This window comes from Stenella coeruleoalba, assembly GCF_951394435.1.
Source record: "Stenella coeruleoalba genome assembly, chromosome: 13".
Lineage (NCBI taxonomy): Eukaryota > Metazoa > Chordata > Mammalia > Artiodactyla > Delphinidae > Stenella > Stenella coeruleoalba.
Genome location: NC_137159.1, coordinates 36,773,064 through 36,793,789, shown reverse-complemented (window position 1 = coordinate 36,793,789; position 20,726 = coordinate 36,773,064). Strand labels below are relative to the sequence as shown.

The following is a 20,726-nucleotide window of genomic DNA, read 5'->3' as shown; positions in this document are numbered from 1 at the left end:
AGATGTGGAGAAAAGAGAACTCTCATGCACTGTTGGTGGGAATGGAAATTAGTGCAGCCACTATGGAAAACAGTATGGAGGTTTCTCAAAAAATTAAAAATAGAACCACCATATGATCCAGCAATTCTACTCCTGGGTAATTTATCCCAAGAAGACAAAAACATCAATTTGTAAAGATATATGCACCCCTATGTTCATTGAAGCATTATTTACAATGGCCAAGATATGGAAGCAACCTAAATACCCAACAATAGATGAATGGATAAAGAAGATGTGGTATATATATACAATGGAATATTACTCAGGCATTAAAAAAGAATGGAATCTTGCCATCTACAACAACATGTATGAACCTAAAGGGTATTATGCTAAGTGAAATATGTCAGGCAGAGAAAGACAAATACTGTATGATTTTACTTATACGTGGACTCTAAAAACAAAACAAGTGAATAAACATAAAACAGAAACAGAGTCACAGATTCAGCGAACAAACAGGTGGCTATCAGAGGGGAGGGAGTTGTGGGGAGGACAGAAAGAGGTAAGAGAGATTAAGAGGTACAAACTTCCAGTTGCAAAATAAATATCATGCATATGAAATGTACAGAGAGGGGAATATAGTCAATAATTACGTAATATCTTTGTGTAGTGACAGATGGCATCTAGACTTACCATAGTGATCATTTTGTAACATGTAGAAATAGTGGATCAGTATGTTGTATGACAGGAAATAACATAATGTTGTAGGTCAATTATACTTCAAAAACCAACCAACCAACCAACCAACCAACTCATAGAAAAAGAGATCAGATTTGTGGTTACCAGAGGTGGGGGGTAGAGAGAGGGGGGATTGGATGAAGGCAGTCGAAAGGTACAAACTTCCAGTTATAAGATAAACAAGTATTAGGGATATAATGTACAACATAATAAATTAACTCTGCTATATGTTATATATGAAAGTTAAGAGAATATATCCTAAGAGTTCTCATCACAAGAAGAAAATATTTTTTTTCTATTTCTTTAATTTTGTATCAATATGAGATGTTGGATGTTCACTAAACTTACTAGTGTAATCATTTCATGATGCATATAAGTCAAATCATTATGCTATACACCTTAAACTTAAAGAGTGCTATATGTCAATTAAATCTCAATAAAATTGGGGAAAAAAACCTGCAATAAAATAGGTTAAAAAAAAAGAAGAGGAGAAACAGAATTTAAAGGAAGGTAAACCATAGAAGGTTGGTGGTATCTTAGAAGTAGAATTTTAGATTTGGAAGTGACCTCAACCATTATCAAGTTATAAATGAGGTAACGGGCTCACTGAGATTCAGTGACTTGCCCAAGGTTTCAGAGACAGTGGAAGTTTAAGGAATACACCAAAGTAGCCTCAAGTCTAATCTTTCCTTGACACTAGCCCAGTGGTGATAACCACTCCATAGTAATCTCAATGGTTTGTAGCAGCATCAGAGTCTTTTCTAAAGCGATCTAATTACGGGCTGATATAGATAAGAGGTTTGCCATCTTTTTCTGTAAGGGCCAGATAGTAAATATTTTAGGCCTTGTGGACAACAACCAGTCTTTGTCTCATTTTTCTTTTTTTATTGTAACCATTTACAGAAGTAAAAATCATTATTAGCTCAAGCCCCAGTTAAAGGCTTAAGGCTAAATTTGGCCCCTGGGCCAGTAGTTTGCCAATCTGTGTTACAGGTCAGAGAGTGTTGGTCAGCACACTTTTCATTGACCCAGAGCAAAATAAAAAAATAAGGTAATGTAGTGAGCTAAATTCATTCAGTTTAAAGAAATGCCCTCTGTTCTGAATTCATGTCCTTCCTCAATTTTGGGAGAGAGAAAAGCATTAAAATGTTTATGGAATAATGGAATAATGATGATATAGTTTTTGTTTGTTTTTTATGATCTCAGTTAAAAAGAAAAAAATTAGTTACCTAAGTCCCCATAATTAATAATTATATATATTATTGATACCTGAAACCCCAAAGTCTAAAAGAGTACTTGAGGATATTCCCTGCTCCTAAATAAAGCATTTTAGGCTCTTAGAGTATATCCAAGTGGCATATACAACTGAATACACATAACTTAATCTTAAGAAACCCCAATTGAAGTCTGGCAATTACTTCAGAGACATCTGAAAAGATCTTATGTTCCCTTTATTTGGATGACAGAATGTTACTTTGCCCAGTGAGTTATGAGTTCAGTACAGTTGCACTTCTGGTTCTTACATAATGGAAATAGCCTTTCTCAAGACCTATCTCTACTGGTATAGTGTCACATATGAAGAGAGACCATGTTTTGCCCATATTTTTATCTTCCCACAGCATCAAGCACAGTCATGAGAACTATATTTTTTCTGATTGAATAAATAAGCAAAATAAAATGATCAGAAGTTCAGAAGGACGCTGGCAGGATTATGGCCCTTAGCAGATACGAATTTAGAGAAATTTGGGGAATAGTTAGGGCTGAAATATGTGTGTATTCCAGATGGACTAACAATTTGGCATCTTTCCAAAGCAATATCCAAAAAAATATATGTTCAACACTTATCTAGAGGTAAGGCTAAGTGTTTAATGGCAGAAGAGTGTATTAGTTATTGATTGCTGCATAACACATTACTCAGCAGATTAAAACAACGTTTATTGTCTGAAAATTTCTTTGGGTCAGGAATTGAGGAGAGGTTTAACTAGGTGGTTCTAGCTCAGGGTCTCTCATGACTTTGTAGTTAAGCTGTCAGTTGGGGCAGTCATCAGATAAAGGTTTGACTGGGTTGGAGGATCTACTTCCAAGATGGCTCACTCAAAAGAGGACTCGGTTCCTCGCCATGTGGGCCGCTCCATAACGTTATTTGAATGTCCTCTTGACACGGCAGCTAGCTTCCTCCACAGCAAGTGATCCAAGAGAAAGTGCAAGAAGGAAGTCACAATGTCTTTTGTTACCTAGTCTCAGAAGTCACACATTGTCATTTATGCCATAGCCTATTCATAAGAAGCAAGTCACAAAGTCCAGCCAACACTCAAGGAGACAGAAGAGGGAAGATGGTAAGTACCACCTCTTCAAAGGAGGAGCATCAAAGAATTTGTATATATATCTTCAAATCACCAAAAATAACAAGGAACAAGTACACTGCCTCTCCTCTATTGTTCTGAACAATTCAATTTTAATCTCAAACTTGCATATCCTATCATCACCGTTAAAGATGGTTTAGTGTTCTCAGCATGCCCTTTGGGAAGGAGGATCCACCCATCAGCCCCAAGTAGTTTACCCAAATATTTCTTTTAACCCATGAATATCAAACACCATTTACACATTTTTCTCCATATAATAATATTTTCAGTGATATTTTAGTCTCACAATGAGGTTTATAGATGTCCTAAGTTAATGTCCCAAAGAACTGCCTTGCTGAACTTTAGCTCTGCCTGAAGGTAAAGAATTGTGGAAAGTATTGGACTGAGTTTCTTAGAGGAACATTTCCTACAAAGGATGATTTTTTTTAAATGTACAGTATACACAACTTCTCACTTAAGAATTTTGCTGCATTATACCTAGTCCTGCAAATGTATATCAGAAAATTCTCTATATTATCGTTAGCCTATACAGCTTAAAAAAACAAGGAAATGTATTGTTTCTTGCACCTAAAAGAGAAGGAACAAGAGTTCTGAAAAATTCTAATTCTTAGATTTCTTTAGGACATTCTTAACCAATTATTGGAAGTAGCTTAGGACATTGTTCTGAGCATAGAGCATTTTACCCAAACTCTAACCAAATGAAACACCAGATTTCATACTTATATCTGTTCAGGAAGGTGAAACCTTTCACATAGTCATAACACAAAAAGCTCAAGGTTTTCTCTCTGTAGTTAGATGCTTTATAGCATTTCTAGAGACCCTGACATTTCAAAGGCCCATACCTTGAAAGCTATCTATACAGGGAGTAACACAGACACTTGAGAAGAATGGTCAGAAGAGATGGTGCCTGCCCACCAGCATTTACTTTTAAAATTATTGATGTTTGCTGTTGGTAGGAACGTAAATTGGTGCAGCCACTATGGAAAACAGTATGGAGTTTCCTCAAAAAAATAAAAATAGAGTTGGCATATAATCCAGCAATGCCACTCCTGCACATATATCCAGAGAAAACTATAATTTGAAAAGACACATGCACCCCAATGTTCACTGCAGCACTATTTACAATAGCCAAAACGTGGAAGCAACGTAAATGTCCATTAACAGATGAATGGATAAAGAAGATATGGTACATATTTACAATGGAATACTACTCAGTCGTAAAAAAGAATGGAATAATGCCATTTGCAACAACATGGATGGACCTAGAGATTATCATACTAAGGGAAGTAAGTCAGAAAGAGAAAGACAAATACCATATGATATCACTTATATGTGGAATCTAAAATATGACACAAATGAACCTATCTAAAAAACAGAAACAGACACACAGACACAGAGAACAGATTTGTGGTTGCCAAGGGGGATGGGGGATGGGGGATGGGGGAGGGATGGACTGGGAGTTTGGGATTAGAGATGCAAACTATTATATAGAGAATGGATAAACAAGGCTCCACTGTATAGCATGCGGGAACTATATTCAATATCCTGTGATAAGCCATAATGGAAAAGAATATGAAAAAGAACATATATATGTGTGTATATATATATATATATATATATATATATATATATATATATATATATACATACATATATATAACGGAATCACTGCTGTATAGTAGAAATTAACACAACATTGTAAATCAACTATACTTCAATAAAATAAATTTTAAAACTTATTGATGTTTATTATTGTCATTAGAAACTTATCACTAAGCTTCTATATGGAATTATGTCTCATGAGATTCTAACATTTTCACTCTGACATTCATTCCTTAGCAGAGACACCAGCCCTGAGAGCAGACAAAGCTGTGTGTGACCTATGAATTTCAAACATACAAGGAAAAAGAGTTTCTGATTTAATACAGAAAAAAATAATCAATTTGGTCATCAGATTTATTGCCTGCAATAAATTTACAAATTTTTGCTTTTAAAAATAGTATGGTATATCTTTCTGGCAGAATTGGTATAGTGTAAACCAGAAAAGTATCATCTTTTCATAATATGTTGTTGAGCAATATAAAATTAGAATAAACTAAAAGTTGAAAAATTTGGTTCTTTGCTTAAGTAACTTTGGGTAGTGAGTTAAATAATTTGCCAGCATTTACCATCTGCTGTAACCCCATCTCTTTATTTTCCTGTATGTTTAAAATTATTTTTCTGGGTACTTTTTATTTTAAATAAATTTATTTATTCATTTATTTATTTATTTTTGGCTGTGTTGGGTCTTTGTTGCTGTGCGAGGGCTTTCTCTAGTTGTGGCAAGTGGGGGTCACTCCTCGTTGCAGTGCGTGGGCTTCTCATTGCGGTGGCTTCTCTTGTTGTGGAGCACAGGCTCTAGACGTGCGGGCTTCAGTAGTTGTGGCATGTGGGCTCAGTAGTTGTGGCGCATGGGCTCAGTTGCTCTATGGCATGTGGGATCTTTACCTCTTGGTGTTCACATCTCTGGTGTTCATGGCCCAGTGAGTGTGAGCAGGACCTGTAACTTGCTTATAATAAATATAATATAGCAAAGACTGTCACTCCCATGATCACACTGTTCTGTATTGCTAGCAATGACTCACTCTAGAGACTCTCCTTGCTGGTTTGATGAAATAAGTAGCCATGATAGGGAAAGTCCACATGGCAAGGAACTGTGGGTGGTCTCTAGGAGCTGAGGACAGGCTTCAGCCAACAGCCAGAACAAAGTGGGACTTTGAGCTGTTTAACTACAAACAAATGCATTCTGCCCACAACTTGAGCAAGTTTGAAAGTAGATACTTCCCCAGTCAAGCCTTCAGTTGAGAACACAGCCCCGCCAACACTCTGTAGTCTTGTAAGACCCTAAGTAGAAGACCCAGCTAAACTGTGCCAGACTTCTGATACAGTGAAACAACAAATGTGGATTGTCTTAAGCCTCAAAATTTGTGGTAATTTGTTATACAGTAGAAAACTAATACAGATGTAACAAACCCCCTCCTCAGTCTCCCTCTTCACCAAAATGACAGCTATTTCCTAATCTGTGGCTTTAATATGAACTCTGGGTTATATAAAGTTTGGAAAAATCATTTCTAAAGTAGTTGAAAAGATGAATTAGAAGGGTGGAAAGGAAGATTAAGGTAGGAGATAATGGCAATAGCCCAGGTGAGAAATGGTGAGGGTCTGAATCAAGTCAGAAAATATAGGAATAAGAGCAGGTTTCAGGAGGAATATAATGAGACCATTTGGGACACAATAGTTCAAGGTGTCTGTAGAACCTCTAAGTGAAGACAGTAAGCTTTGGTACTAACTGTGAGAAATGCTAGTTTGGATCTGGCAAAGGTCACCTTGTCCTGGACATACCATCACAACCTGACAGTAACCTGCCTTTTCAGCCCTCACCATGTATTCTATGCTTCATGGAGCTATCTGATGCTCCCCAAATAGAACACACATATTCACATTTCCATGTCTTTGCTCATGTTGTTCCCTCTGAATGAAATGCATTTCCCAGTTGTGCATATTTATGAAAATCCAATTCACTTCTTAAAATCCAATTAAAATATCAATATGCTTTGTTAGTATGTAAGCTTCCTCAAGGACAGAACTTTTTGTTTTGTTCACAGATATATCGCAAAACTCCAAAATAATGTCTAGCAGGTAGTAGGCACTCAATAAATACTTCCTGAGTAAATGGATGAAAGTCTTGGAATTAGCCATTCTTAATTCTCTACCCAGTCACAGAGCAAGTACTAGTGTATTCCGCATGCTTAACAAATGTTTGCTGATAAACAGTACAACTTCTCCTAATGTTTCTGAACAAATGAGGAAAAGAAAATGTAAATTTAGTAGGAGAGATAATGGGTGTATAGCTGAACTTTAGTTCTGTTGAACATTGTGGATCACTTGTTAATTCATTACCGAACATACTATATGCAAGATGTGACTGCTACCGAAAAGTCATTCCTAACCCCTTCTCCCTTGCCTCCCTCTCATTACAGAGGTGAGGCAGACAGTCATTTCCTGAGCTCCCTTTACAGCTAGAGATAATCTTGTGACACCATTATGGTCAATGAAATGCAAGGAGAAAACTATTGGATAGATGATTTGAGAAAGATATGTCTTTTCTAGTTAAAAAAAAGAGGCAAGTAGAAAGTTCTAGTAGTGTCCCCTGCTTCCTGCCTTTGAAAATGGTTCTGATGCTTGGAGCTTTTGCATCCATCTTGTGACTATGAAGAGAAGGCAAAAGGAATCACAGAGCTACCAACCTGAACCCCCTACATTAAGCTGCTAAAAATGTCAGCAAGCACCTATTCTGGATTTCTTGTTATGTTAGACAAATAAGCCCCTCTTGCTTAAGATCTATTAGTCTGTTATTTGTAGTTGAAAATATTCCCAAACAAGTAGAGAAGGTTTAAAAGTCTGGATAATAATACAATCTGGTAAAAAACGCTACATATGAAATGCCCTCAAAATGCCTAATTTGATTTTGAAATTGTGGTTTTGAAAGTAGCATCTACATATCTTTTAAAAATATGTATCATAAGTTACACCATCTCACGTTTGACTATGTTGTCATAGTCTTCACTGTCTCTTCTGTTAAACCTCATCCTGTGGATAACTGTCAAAATGAAGAAGTCATGATTTCAATAGAGTATATTTGTTTCTCTGATTTCAGAGAAAGGTCTATTAAAATTAAAATTAAAGGGACAGAATAAAGTAAAAATGAAAAATTATGATTAGTGAAAATTCCAAGTTTATCCACCCAAAAGTTTCAAAGTAATTATACTCCAAAATAGTGGCACTGTATCTACACTTTTCAAAAAACTTAAGTAAGCTTTTTGATTTACACACATTGCAAAAGACTGGGGTGGTAATGACAGAGCACATTACATAAGTTTGTTCCTATCTTTAAAACTGCAAACCATTTTACAGGACCATTTTTAAGTTGTCTAAAAAGTATAACAAGAACTCTATACTTTTCTCTGTTACACTTGTCAAGTTTCATCAGGGCCTGAGTAGTGTTTTTTGTTTGTTTGTTTGTTTCTGAGTAGTATTTTAAATTGCTCTTATAAATGAATACTGTAGCCAATCACCAGTTCCCAGTATTGTTGAATAAATGAAGCAAATAGTCAATAAGAAACTACCAGTGTAAGTAATAATCTGGGAGGCTTTCCAATAGATTAAAAAGGAATCATTTATTAAAACAATTTCTAAGAAATTTCATCAACAAGAACTGCTCTGTATTATTGGAATTACTCTACTATGAAGAGTACAGTTATCAGCATCTTCCTTCTTATTTTTTATTCACGAGCACTATTTAGTCAGGAAACACTTATAAGGCTAAGAAAGCACTGAGATGGGCCTGGAGTTGGAGGATACACAGGTGAAGAAGACAGAGCTCCTCTCCTCTAAGACGCTTTCATTGTAGACTAGAAGCCAGACACACGGGAGAAAGCCTCCAAACCACATCCCAGTAGTTCTATTAACGATGGACCTACCAGAATCTAAGGGTAGAATATCCCAGATGGATGGCTTTGTTTGTTAAGGAACTGCATTTAAATCCATTCCAGTGGAATGGTCCATGTTAGTCAGCCCCATAATGAGATAAATGTATCAAATTTAGCCATGGTGATGGCTTTAAGCACGGGAATGCAAAGTATCATAACAAAACAAAGAACTGACAGAATGGAGTCAAGCTGTGTTTTTGTTTTTTACTTTAACCAAGTATTGCTGTTATTTTAAGGGGTTAACTTTAATCAGGTATTTCTGTTATTTTAAGGAGTTAAAGTCAATGTTTCCTGATTTGAAACTTGTTTGTTTCTTGATAGTATCTTGAGAAACAAAAATAAATATACTTATTAGAATTCCATATCTTGTCTCTTGGCAGTATTATGTTTTCACTTATACAACATATTTAGATCAGGTATATAGATGCTGATCAATTCTTACAAAAGTTCCTGCCAGAATTAAAAATGTCACTATGGGTAATTACCACTTAAAATTAATCACATCTTATATTAAGATAATTAGAATTGGAATTCAAAACTGTGAAGCAGAAAATGTATCCACAAAAAGCCTTGTATAGGAATATTCATAGCAGTTTTATTCATAATAGCCAAAAGAAAGAAAGAAACAAATAAAGAATTCAAGTGTCTATTATTAGGTAACTAGATAAAGAAAAATGTGACATTGTGTGGGTTGAATAGTGTCTCCCAAAAATATATGTCCACCTGGAACCTGTGAATGTGACCTTATTTGGAAAAAAGGATATTTGCAGATATAATTAAGGATCTTGAGATGAGATCATCCTCAATTAGGGTAGGCACTAAATCCAATGACACTGTCCGTACAAGAGACAGAAGAGAAGAAAGACACAGAGGAAAAGGCCATGTGAAGACAGGGGCAGAGGTTGGAGTTAGGCTGCCACAAGCCAAAGAACACCTGGGCCACCAGAAGCTGGAAGAAGCAAGGAAGGATTATCCCCTAGAGTCTTTAGAGAGAAGGAGCATGGCCCTGAAAACACCTTGATTTGGGGCTTGTGGCCTTCAGAGATGTGAGGAATAAATGTCCATTGCTTTTATATATATATAACAACAGAAATTTAGGGAATTCCCTGGCGGTCCAGTGATTAGGACTCTGTGCTTCCACTGCAGGGGGCACAGGTTCAATACCCTGTCAGGGAACTAAGATCCCACATGCCACACGGTGTGGCCAAAAAAAAAAAAAAAAAAAAAGTCAAAACTATTAGCCAGATAGGGCTTTGCATTGACCTTAGAATAAAAACCAAAAAAGTGTTGCTGCCTGCCTCCCAGCCTTTCTTCTTCCTCCCCTCCTACAACTTCTTGTAACAGGAGGTACATGATCAATGCTGACTTTTAGAAGAATCCTTTGGCAGCAGTTGGGGAAAGCCTGGAAATAAGAATAGTTAAGGTCCACTGGGATAACTTAAATAATAAGGAATCATTTAATGAATGTCTGAAGTAGAGTGACAGTGGGAATGAAGAAATGATGGATTCCAGGATGAATAAAATATTATTCACCCAATGAAACACTATATAGCAATGAAAATAAACTATGGCTACATAAGACAACATGGTTGAATGCCCCAAACATGCTGTTGAGCAAAATAAGCAGGACACATAAGGATATAAACAGTATGATTCTTTTTATAAGAAGTTCAAGACAGGAAAAAACCAAACTATGTTGTTTAAGAATGCTTATGGACGCTTAATAAAGAAAGACGTTTAATAAAGAAAAAATAACAAGCCAAGATAGTAGTTACCACAAGAGGGAAGAGAGCCATATTGTATGCATGTTATATCACGATTTAAAACAAAGTTTAAAAAAGTATGAATCCTACAGAAACAGTTGAGATAGACAGAATTGGAATTTATATACGGAAGGTAAGGAGGGGACCTGGGTTCAAATCTTGGTTCTGTTACTCACTAGTGGTGTGACCTTGAACAGTTATTTAACCTCTCTAAGCCTTGATTCCTACTAAGGGAGCTAACAGGACTGCTACTAACATTAAAGTTATCTTCTGTCTTCGAGGAGTCACCCCCTCTGGTTGGTCTGGGTAAATCTCCCTCAAATTACTGAGTTTATTAAATGCATTGTGATTTCCTATGCCCTATAATGGATAGGAGTTCCTCAGCACCTTTACAGGTCAGCTGGCTGTTTCCAGCAGATGGAGGATATTAAGCCGTCTGCTCTTATAGTCCTGTTCTCAAACTTAGACATGTATCACAATCTCCTGGAGGTCTTATTAAAACACAGCTTCTGGGCTTCCCTGGTGGCGCAGTGGTTGAGAGTCCGCCTGCCGATGCAGGGGACACGGGTTCGTGCCCCGGTCCGGGAAGATCCCACATGCCGCGGAGCGGCTGGGCCCGTGAGCCATGGCCACTGAGCCTGCGCATCCGGAGCCTGTGCTCCGCAACGGGAGAGGCCACAGCAGTGAGAGGCCCGTGTACCGCAAAACAAACAAACAAACAAACAAAACACAGCTTCTTGGGTCTCATAGGCCTGTAGTGAGGCCGGAGAATTTGCATTTCTAACAAGTGCTAATAAGTTCCCAGATGATGTCATTACTACAAGTCCAGGGACAACCTTTTGAGAACCACTACTCTAGTATTCTATACTTTATTCGCAGGCTCTCCAAATACAAGGGAGAGAAACACTTTACTCAGACACTAGGAAGGAGAATGATTCCATCCACTTGTGCAGCACTATTTTTCCCAAAGAGAGTTGGCTTTCCACAGTTACAGACCTCATATGTCCAGTATATACCCTCTCCTATGGACATCCTCAGAAACACACATTATCAACAAGGGTTTGCTGCTCCAGTAAGGAATTAGGGGGAGGAAAGGAAGAAAGGGGCAGGGGGTCAGGAACATATGTTCAAGTCATCTCACTCCTGTGAGAATTAAAGGAGATAAAAAAGCATAACACCTAGGCCATTAAGAGCACTCAATAAGTGTTAGCTGTTATTGTTATGACTTTAACTTTTTTCAGGTGGATGTTTGCAAAGATGGTTGCATCATAAGAGTATACAGGATGAGCAGGTTTATCAGGAAGGTGATTAACTTCATTACCAACATTTTAATATCTGTATTTTCATGTTTATAAATTTAATATCATGGCTCTAAGGTTAAAATTGAGGAATTTTATAAAACAGAGTTAACAAGTCATATGAGAGACAGAGGAGACAGCAGAAAGTTTCTGGAGCTTCCTTTGGGAAATGAAGATGTGGCTGGGTTTGAGACATAACTAGTTAGAAGGTATCCCAAATGCCAGCAGCTGGTTGGCTCATGGAAACTAGGTTTTAAGAGCAGGCAGTAAGCACATGTTAAATTTGTGATGTGCTTTGGCAGAAAGTCTTGACAAACTTCTCTCATTCTTTAAACACATGGTTCCAAAGTTTCTAAACTAAGCTCAGTCTGAATGTTGACTTTGCCTTCCATGGGTAGGGTGGGTGAGTGAGCAGATTTTGCAATACCTTATTAAAGATGTCAGGGTTTTGCCCTCTGCAAGAAACAAGTGTTCTTTTCAGGCAGGAGTTTCTTTTTGGCACATTCCTATACTTTAATATTTGTATCTCAGCTATCCATTCCAATATTATTTCTATGCGTTACATGCTTTCAAATTACCCTGAGACATTAACATAGATTCTATGAATTATACAGACCCCATTAAAGTAAAAAACAACACTACATAATTTTTTAAAATGCAATAAATAAATTTAACTGATAATACAAACATTTGTAAAATTTTAGCAACCATTTTGTAGTTTATTTTTTAAGGTCAAATTATGAAACTATAACTAGAAAATCCACATAGTTGATATTCTTAAAAGTGAAATACAATTATTAAACTCATTCCGCATGATTCAGTTAAATTCAATTCAACACTTATTTGACTGGTAGGTGCAGGGGACACAGAGGTGAGTAAATGATGAGGTCTTTGTCCTTAAAGAGTTCATGGTCTTTTTGACCATGTGTTTGATTATTTCTTTCTATGTCTCTTTCCCCCACTTGAATATGACTGTCTAGTCCCTAGAGGAGGAGGTGACTGACTGCCAGACAGTCTGAACTTGGAGCTGTCACTGCAGAAGTGAAGTTTGAGTTGGCATTTGAAGGATACTAAGAATTGGGGTTGGGAAGCGGGGAGAGAAGTGCAGGACATTCTAAATGGGACAACAAGCGCAAAAGCACTGATGTGGGAAATAATTTGTTGAGACTGACAAGCACCTCTGTGTGGCTGCAGCTCCTGTGCTCATTTTAAGAGGTGTGCAAATGAAGGTAAAAATTTAGGGGGGCCAGATGGTAAAAAAAAAAGATTTCTGTTCTAAGGAGTTTTGATTTTACCTGTAGGTGACTGGGAGCCATGGAATCTTCTTAAGCAGCAGAGTTAGATCAGGTTTGTGTCCTGGCAACAACTGTAGGGTCAACAGGAAAGAGAGTGAACCATAGTGAACTATCTGGACAAAAAGTCATGTTAGGATTAGGTCACAACAGCCCTCAGGAAGCAGAATGCTGTCTACTGTTGTTTCCAAATGTTTGATTTGACAGTAACCTTAAACTATTTTTAACTGTTATATTATACAAAGTGGAACAATTGCTGAAAATGAATTAAAACTGAAGGCCCATTGGCCTAAAGTTCAAAATAAAAGTGTAAAATCGAGGATATCAAAGGACTTCAGAAACACACACACACACACACACACACACACACACACATTAGATATGGAAGTTCAGGGGTAAAGATAGGTATATTTCTTTGGTGGTCAGTAAAATCATTTTCAGCAGCTTAATAAATAACATAAGATTAAAATTTGAACCATCTTTGTGTGAGGGCAGAGGAGGTATGATTGCTAGTATATGCAGTGGAACAATTACATATTTTATTAAAGAAAGTCGAAAAAAGAGTTGGGGTTTGCAAATCAATCAGTTTGATCTTTAAAAGGAAAAATACGGGAAATGATATTAATAGTTATATATAAAAGATGTCAATCTACAAAGCACACAAAAGTGGTTAGAATAATAATTTTATACAATAAACAGTCATAGGAGATGCTAACAAAGTACTGGGCAATATGTCACTCGATAAAGGAAAATATATGTTTGACTACACAAAGGTTAAAAATTGACATAAACCACCAACATAATAAAAATCTGAAAGCTAAACCAACCTGGGCAAATATATGTGATAAGTATTGCAGTATGGAAAGCACGTATATACCCATAAGAAACCTTTAAGATTCTAATAAATGAATTGGCAAGAGAAATTAATTTTTTTAATTACAAAAGGAATGACTTAAAAACATTTGAAAAACAGTCAGCCTCACTAATTAAGAAATGCTGATTAATAGATTTAACTTTTTTTTTGCCTATTAGCAAAGCTTTTTCCCCCACTTTGTTTTGTTTTGTAAAGTGCACACCCAGTATTATGAAGACTACTGTATTGTGAAAGGGGCACACTCTTCCTTGCTAGTGTGTGACATTTGGCATTATATATTAAAATGCCTGTAACTTTTGATTTAGCATATGCATTTTGGGGACACCTTGTTAAGTGGAAATACATGTTTTATTTAGCTTGTTGTTGTTCAAGTATCAGGAGTCCTGTTCAAGCTCCATAGGACAATGTGGGGTTTTTAGTGTTAGAACCCATGGGACCTGGAAAGCACCTGGAACCAAAGAAATTCTAGGGATTGGCCGCTCTCTCTCATCATTCTCTCATGGTATCTCAGATACTCTCTGCAAGTCTGTCCCCTCTCCCCTTTCTGCTAACTGGCTGCTTCGGTTTATCCATAGTTTGTACACATATTCAGTGCAGGTTAGCAGGGGATTCTGTTCATCATCACTCAGGAATCCAGGCTGATGGAGATTCCTCATTAGTGTGCTTCTTTGATAACTGTGGCAGAGGTAAGGAAACATGGAGAACTGTGTAGGGGCACTTAAAACATCTGCCCAGAACTGATATGTATTACTGGTGCTCACATTTCACCTGCCAAAGCAAGGCACATGGCCACAGCCAACTCCAAAGTGGGCCAGGAAGAGCAATCCTACCCATATCCAGGAAGAGAACCGAAATATCTGTGAACAGTCCTTGTGATTTCTTCATCATAATGTTTGCATGCTCACTTGAATGTCTCATAAATGAAGATTAAATTGAAAATTATGGTCCTGCGTTTTCTCTTTTTTTAATTTTTAGAAATTAAGACATGTCAGCACATTTACCGACATAAAATTGTACAAATGAGCACAAATCCACAACACACATGCATCATGCTCAGTTAAAAACCAATTAAATGTTCAGATGCATCAATTTGGCAAATTCTCTGTTGAGGCAAAATTATATTGCAGCCGATTATGCAACAAAAACAACAGACTAACAAGTAAGTGTGGTGTCATAATACTGTATCCTATTATAAGTATTTTAAGCAATCCTTGTAACTTTTAGTTCCTTCTTCTCTAACCTTTATATTTAAGATAATTAGTTCTACTAATAGATATGCTTAATGGTTTAACCTTGAAATAAAATTTTTGAAAATCTACTACTCCTTTCTCAGGCTTCTGAGTCAGCTTAATTTAAAAGTACCCTGAAATTACTATTTGCAAATATTTATCTTACTCCTGTATAGCTAAAATAAATAAATTAATTAAATGCCAATGATAATAAAAGACAGGAACTGTCATCCATAACTCTTCTTTAAATTTATTTATTTATTTATTTAGCTGCACTGGGTCTTAGTTGGGACCTTTTAGTTGTAGGAAGATCCCACATGCTGCAACTAAAAAAAGATCCCGCATGCCATAATGCTTGATTTTAAAATCTTAGTGTGTTCAACAAAGTAGCATCCTTCCTCTACTCCTTAATAAGCAAATGTTATATAGTTAAATTAAAAAACAAATCTATACTAACAAATACATTTGTCTAATTTACATATTGTAATTCTCTCTAAAATTTCATTTGCAAAAAAGTTCCAATGCTAAAATTAATTTTGAGAACTACTTCTGTAGATCACTTTCTTTGTCATGAATCCATTTCGTATTTATCTGACTTTTAGATCTCTTTTATTTTGAAAAATCTTCTAAAAATGCAAATGTGGTCTCTTGTGTCTCATGACTTTCAGACTTTCTTCAGTCTCTGCTTTGTTAGCCATCCTAGCAAGACTCCCTAGTTAACAAAATACCAGAATTTTAAAAGCAGTTTACACTGTGTATTTGTAAAAAAATTTTTCCATAAATCTAGAGAATGAGGCAAGAATTTATTTTCTACAATCCCATGCATGCTTACTACTTGGCTAACAAAATTAAGCCCTCCTGACCTTATATGATTGCTCCTTCTCAACCCCTCAGCTTCGGTTTTATTGAATAAAACATGGTGAAAGAGTCTTTTTGTTTTTCTTAGAATTTTCAAAAGATATAAATATTAGCATGACCCAAATGTTCAATCAAACCAGTTGCTGCTCTTGTGGTCTCATCTATATATTGGTTGTACACTGGCTTTATTAGTCACATCCATCTTCAGCCAGCAACATTTAAAAAATTCAGTAGAATGTTCATGGTTTCTATGATAAACTCTTTGAGAAAGTGAGCTGAGTTTACCATTTCTAGTCAGATCATTTCAATTGCATAAAACAGGCAATTCAACTTAAAATGGCTTAAATAAATAAAAAGGAATTTATTGGCTTACATAATTGAAAAGTCCATGTGTAGACAGGAGAAGGAGGGTCTCATTTTAAAGGTTCAAACTCTGTCACCAAGATTTAGTTACTCTGCATCCTTCACTCTGTCTTCCCCTGCGTTGTCTTCACTCTCAGGTTCCATGTGGTAGTCCCCAGAAACTTCAGGCACATATTCACTCAGATTCAAATTTATAGAATAGGCATTGTCTCTTCCCTGTTGTTCCTTAACAAGTCCCAGGATCCACTTTGATTGGACCATTTTATTCACATGTCCTTGGCCAAGGGATACTAGGGTCTGTATCAGGAATTCTTTGGGCTGCAAGTAACAGAAAAATCTAACAGTAGTTTAAACAATGTAGACATTTATGATCTCATTTAACAAGAAAATTGAAGGTAAGCAGTTCAAAGGCTAGTGCCATTTATTGAAGTTCATCCTTTTTCGGTCATCTATAATACCCATCTGGCATAAATCAAGTTACTGTATATGTATGGATCAGTTTTTTGACTCTATTCTGTTTCCACTGGTCAATTTTTTATTGCTGGGCCATTGTCAATATGTTTTACTTAATATATATTTATAAGAAGTCTTGATATGTGATACAGCAAATCTTCCCCAGTTCTTGAGTAGTATCTTGGCTATTTTTGAGTCTTGGATTTTCCATATAAATTCTGTCAAGCTTGGCAAGTTAAAGAAATCCATCTAAGATTTCAATCGAAATTAATTTGGATAGATCAATTTTGAAAGATGTGTCTTCTTTATAATATTGTCTTTCTAGCCAACACTGTGATTATATTTCTCAATATATATTTTTTTAAAGATATTTTTTCTTTTGATGTGGACCATTTTTAATGTCTTTATTGAATTTGTTACTTCTATTTCTTTTTTCTTTGGGGGGGTACGCGGGCCTCTCACTGTTGTGGCCTCTCCCGTTGTGGAGCACAGGCTCTGGATGCGCGGGTTCAGCAGCCATGGCTCACGGGCCTAGCCACTCCGCGGCATGTGGGATCTTCCCGGACCAGGGCACGAACCCGTGTCCCCTGCATCAGCAGGCAGACTCTCAATCACTGCACCACCAGGGAAGCCCTGTTACTTTTATATTTTGGTTTTTTGGCCACGAGGCATGTGGGATCCCAGCTCCCCAACCAGGGATCAAACCTGCACCCCCTACATTGGAGGGCGAAGTTTTAACCACTGGACAGCCAGGGAAGTCCCTATATGTCTGTTTTCATTAAAGTTTTATAATTTTCTCTGTAAGGCCTTGCCTAATATCCAAAGGATGTTATACTTTTTTCTTGCTATCATAAAAATTATTTCTTAAAATATTATTTTCCTAATTGCATATAAAATGCATTTAAATTTTGTATATAAATCTTGTATCAGACATTTTGACAAATTCTTTAAGTCTAATGATTTGTCAGCAGACCCTTGGATTTTTCTATGTAGAAAATCATATCACCTGAAAATAATGATGGTTTTATTCATTTCCTTCCAATCCTTTAACTTTTTTTTCTCTTATTGCAGAACTTCTTCTTTTACTTAAGTATTTCTATGTTCTCATATTATAGTTCCTGTAAATTCAATTCAGGTATATTTTTGTATGTTTTTTTTTTCTTACCTGATAATGTCTATTTTTCAATTGGTGAGTTGGGTCCATTTACTGATATATTTGGATTTATTTCTTATCATTTTATCTCATACTTTTCTCTTTAAAAATTAAAAAACATCTTTTTACTTTAAAAAATCTGTTCTTTTCTCTTGCTGCTATCTACCGCATTAAATAAAATTTAGTTACCTCACTATTGTATTTTGAAATAGTACATTCTACATATATTCTTTAGTTATATCCTTAATATAAACATTTAGAGTCTGGAATTGCTAAATATATCTACCTTGATCATGAATAAAACAAGGGCCTGGAATAGTTTTCCTGTGTTCACTCTACCCCATTGTTCATGTTATTACCATTAGTATTTTGGCTTCATCTTATTTTTGTACTCCCTGATGAGTCATTATTATTATCATTGTTTTATATGAATAATACCCGTTTAGATATTCCCCATATATTTACCTGCTCCCATTGCCCTCTGCTATTCTTTTCTTTTGAGAAGGGTCTCTCATTCCTTCCTTGTGGTATGATTTATTTAATTATGAACTATATCCTTTAGTAGGGAGTCTCAATTTTTGGTCTCTCAAGTTATAGTTTAGCTGGGTATAAAATTTTAGGCTGACATTTATTTGCTCTTGTTACTTGGAATATATTATGCCGTTGTCTTCTGACTTATATTGTTACAACTGAAAAGTCAATTTCAATCTAATTGTATTCTATTGGTGTGGTGAGTTCAAGGATTTCTAGAGATCAAGGAAAAGACAGAACAATGAGATGGCAGTATTGCATAATAATGCTTATTAGATGGCACTTGGACAGAACTGCATGAAAGGAAAAGTCACTCACAGCAAGAGATTTTTCCAGAGACAGCAGCATGGGGCCACCACTCAGAAGAGGAAAAGGGCAATGGAACTTCCAAGGAGACAGGAATCAGAGAGGGGGCTACATGTCTAGGATATGTCACTCAGTGGTAAGGTGGTGAATCTCTGGGTCAGAGATCTCTGAAGGGCAGCCCAGTTTGGGGTCTTTTATAGCTACAAGGTTAGTCTTATCTATAGCTAGAAGAGTTTGGGTACGGTTTTGTGGGATATGTCAAATAGGTAGTATCTAAGTGGCTAGAAATCTGCTTATTTGGGCTACGCTTAAAACAATTGGATGTATAAAAATTTGACTTTGGTGCTGGTGGGTTTTGATCTAATGGTCCTAGCCTGTTGTGAATAAGTAAACAACATAGGAACCAATATACAGAGGCCATCTTTAACCTATTTATTTAATAATTGGGCAATTTATCTTTTCTCTCTGGATGTTTTTAAGATCTCTTCTTTATCTAGGTGTAGATTTTTTTTTCTGTCTTCTTGCCACTATGTCTCCTGAACGTCCCAAGAATGTTCCCAACTCAAAGTTTTTGCATGTCCTAGAACTGCAGCCTGGAAAGCAATTCCTCCAGATATATTTTTGGCTTGCTTCCCCAACTGGTTCAAGTCTCTGCTCAATTACTTCCTGAGAGAGGTCTTCCCTGACCCCAATGTCAAACTTTCTTCCCTTACCCTTTATTTTTCTTCATAGAACCTTTTATATACTACTTGACATTTTCGTAAATATTTATTTGTTCATCATCTGCCTCCCTCTTCCAAGAATATATACCCACAAGGGCACAGACTCGGTTTTATTCACTGCTGTATCCCTAGTACCTAGAATAGTACCTAGAACACTAGGTTCTTCATAAGTATTTGTTGACTTAATGAATTAATAGCCTTTCCTCTGTGCTTTATTCTTTCCTTTTTAGGAAGATGAATTCTTTTCTGTGTATCTATGGGCCAAATATGGCTGCCCCAGAATGATACCCTTTTCCCCCAAGTGACCAATACAAAATGACCAGCATTTCTGAGTTCTAATTCTAAATTCCTAGGAGAGAAAGTCTGACCAGTACAAATTGGGTCAGTAGTCTTTCCTTGGTCAAAGTAGGGTCACAAAGTGCATGTGGCCACAGAGGTCTCACCCCAATGGAGTAGAAGCTTTTAGAAAAGGGAGGATCTGGGCAAGAAGGTACTCAAGAATTGTCTCATATTTGCTGTAAGGGCAAACCGAGTTAACTTGAAAGTCACCATAGAAATGCAAGCAATTATAGTGTTCACTGATAGGTGAAACATCACACAGAGACAATAAGGTAAAATGATTTGTTGATTCAAGATCATTCTTAGCATTGGTTTACATTGTGACAGTGATATTTAAACTGTTTGATTTCTCTTGCTTTATCTTCTTCTTACTTAATCCATTGCCTGGACTCCTAAAGTCTTAAATTCTTGGCCCTGCCCCAGCCTTCCCTCTCTTGAGCCTTGAGTAATCTTTAAAACTTACTGTTAATTTTTCCTTTCTTGCTAAGTGATGGTAAGATTGCTTGTCATTTTGTTTCTTTAGAAAAATTGCCTAATATTTGCTTTTGTTAGGAAATATGCCACATTATGGTATGGAAGCTTATAAATTTGTATTTTTAAGGTATTAAAAAACAGATACATATTTTAAATTATTATGATAAAAATAATACATGCATAAGTTAAAAATTCAAACAGATGAGCAGAAAAATAAAAGAGAAAAATACAGCCCAACTATTGTCCACAACCTAGTTCTACTTCCTAGAGCACTTTTTTGACCAGGACCCAAGTAGGAAATACATTTTACACACACACACACACACACACACACACACACACACACACACAGAGACACACACACACACACACACATCTGATAAAAGTTTCACCAATTTTACTTAATCATACTTTTTCTTCATCTTCTCCCTTCTAATGTAGATTGTAACCCACTAACTTGATTTCA

At 36.3% G+C, this 20,726-nt stretch overlaps 1 long non-coding RNA gene across 1 annotated transcript in view; it reads right to left on the bottom strand.

Moving 5' to 3' along the window:
* Nucleotides 1-20,726, bottom strand: part of LOC307196372 — a 115,749-nt gene that overhangs the window by 78,877 nt on the left and 16,146 nt on the right. The window contains exon 3 of the long non-coding RNA XR_013831116.1: nt 12,962-13,032. This is a non-coding gene — a long non-coding RNA (uncharacterized lncRNA). The remainder of the gene's footprint in view (nt 1-12,961; nt 13,033-20,726) is intronic.